This window comes from Lucilia cuprina, chromosome 2, assembly GCF_022045245.1.
Source record: "Lucilia cuprina isolate Lc7/37 chromosome 2, ASM2204524v1, whole genome shotgun sequence".
Classification (NCBI taxonomy): Eukaryota; Metazoa; Arthropoda; class Insecta; order Diptera; family Calliphoridae; genus Lucilia; species Lucilia cuprina.
The window spans coordinates 22,368,761-22,371,196 of NC_060950.1; the positions used below are offsets into that span (position 1 = coordinate 22,368,761).

Consider the following 2,436-nt stretch of genomic DNA (forward strand, 5'->3'; position numbering starts at 1 on the left):
TAGACTGGTCTATAGTCAGCACTATAGACTGGTCTATAGTCAGCACTATAGACTGGTCTATAGTCAGCACTATAGACTGGTCTATAGTCAGCACTATAGACTGGTCTAAATTTTATTAAAGGAAATATTTAGTGCATATTTCTCTATTTTATAGTGCATATTATAAGCGCATAGTTTGCATTTTAAATGCATGAAAATCCTTGGCCTTGTTTTGAAACTATATATACATGTATGTATATCTGACACTTAAAATTCAAAAAGAATCTGTTCTTTATAAGTATTTACAGATGTATGAAATCTAATAAATATTTATTAGTTTAGCTTTTTTCATTAGAAAACTGATTATAATTATTTTTAAGTGTTATACACAATCAAATCAGTTTAAACATTTAAGTACATCTGCATATTAGTCGTAATGTCTATAAAAAAGACATACTAATTATGGTTGCAAATAAATTTTTATAACTAAGAATTATAGCCTCGGTAATTTTTGTTTTATGGTGGAATTTTTGTCAAACAAATAACGATTTGTCTAGACTTTTTTTGTTAAAGTCAATTTGTATTTATGTTTTCGAGCAATTAGTGTAATTCTCTTTAATTGTAAGCATAGTATTTAGGTAATTTATTAGAATTTTAATGAGGAAAAGGTTTAAATTAAAATAAAGTGTCGAAATAAATTAAAGAATATAAATTGCTGAAATAATAAGAAGTTATATTTGATCAATGTATAAACGCGTTTGAACAATCGCTAATAGATGTTCTATTAGTTAATCTATTTAACTTTTTTCGAAATTTTTTAAAGCCTCCAAGTATGACCGAAAAACTAATTTGAAAAATATTTCACTTTATTTCTAGGTGCTGGTTTGGCAAGTGTCGTAGTGTCATTTTTAATGTCCACCTATTACAGTGTCATAATTGGCTATTCCATATACTATTTCTTCACAGCCTTTAAAACAGATCAACCCTGGATAGATTGCAACAATCGGTAATAAGAAACAAAGTAACTAAACCCTAGCAAATTTAATTTTAAATTTTTTTTAGATGGAATACTCCCGATTGTTGGGTACCTCAACGTTTGACAGACAATACCACAGCACCTACGTCCTCGAGAACGCCCTCAGAAGAATTTTTCCAGTAAGTTATCATACAAAAAAAAAACTACAAAAACTTTAGTTATAAAAAAATTCTTTAACACAGAAACAAAGTACTGCAAATAAGTCCCGGTATCGAATATCCTGGTGAAATGCGTTGGGAATTGTTTGCCTGCTTAATATGTGCCTGGTTGATGGTTTACTTTGCCACCTGGAAATCCATTAAATCTTCAGCAAAGGTTTAATAAAATTCAATGCTATTAACAAGTATTTCCTCTAGTCTCAGTTACCCTTTAAATGTTTTAGGTTCGTTATTTTACCGCCACATTCCCATTCGTTTTAATTATTATTCTAATGGGTCGTGCTGTTACTTTGGAGGGTGCCGATGATGGTTTACGTTATTTCTTTAGACCCAACTGGTCCGAATTGAAAAATGCCAATGTTTGGATAAATGCTGCTTCGCAAAATTTCAATTCTTTGGGCATAACATTCGGTTCAATGATTTCATTTGCCAGCTACAACAAATACAATAACAATATTTTACGTGACACGGTGGCAGTGAGTGTGGTGAATATTTTGACTAGTTTACTGGTTGGTGTCTTTGCTTTTGCCACCTTGGGCAATTTGGCTTTGGAACAGAATACAAATGTTAAAGATGTCATAAGTGATGGACCGGGATTGATATTTGTGGTTTATCCACAAGCTATGGCCAAAATGCCCTATGCTCAATTGTGGGCTGTAATGTTTTTCTTTATGTTATTGTGTTTGGGTTTAAATTCACAGGTGAGTAAGGAGTGTTAAATGCTACAAATTTGAGACATATATTGAATATAACTTTTGTTTAATTTAATTAACAGTTTGCCATTGTTGAAGTTGTGGTCACTTCGATACAGGACGGTTTCCCCAATTGGATTAAAAAACACTTAGGTTATCACGAGATTGTAGTTTTAATAGTTTGTGTTATATCCTTTTTATTCGGACTGCCAAATTTAATACAGGTTCGTAAAAAAATCATGTCTTTAAAAAGTTTGAAAAGTATCTATCTATCTATCTATCTATCTATCTATCTATCTATCTATCTATCTATCTATCTATCTAACTATCTATCTATCTATCTATCTATCTATCTATCTATCTATCTATCTATCTATCTATCTATCTACCTATCTATATATCTATCTATCTATCTATCTATCTATCTATCTATCTATCTGTCTGTCTGTCTGTCTGTCTGTCTGTCTGTCTGTCTGTCTATCTATCTAGTTATCTTTTAATCTATCTATTTATCTATCTATCTATCTATCTATCTATCTATCTATCTATCTATCTATCTATCTATCTATCT

The 2,436-nt window shown here is 30.7% G+C and overlaps 1 protein-coding gene across 1 annotated transcript in view; it reads right to left on the reverse strand.

Annotated features, from left to right (window-relative positions):
• The window catches only part of LOC111680799 (sodium- and chloride-dependent GABA transporter ine), a 26,971-nt gene that overhangs the window by 1,440 nt on the left and 23,095 nt on the right, over positions 1-2,436 (reverse strand). The window lies entirely within an intron of this gene.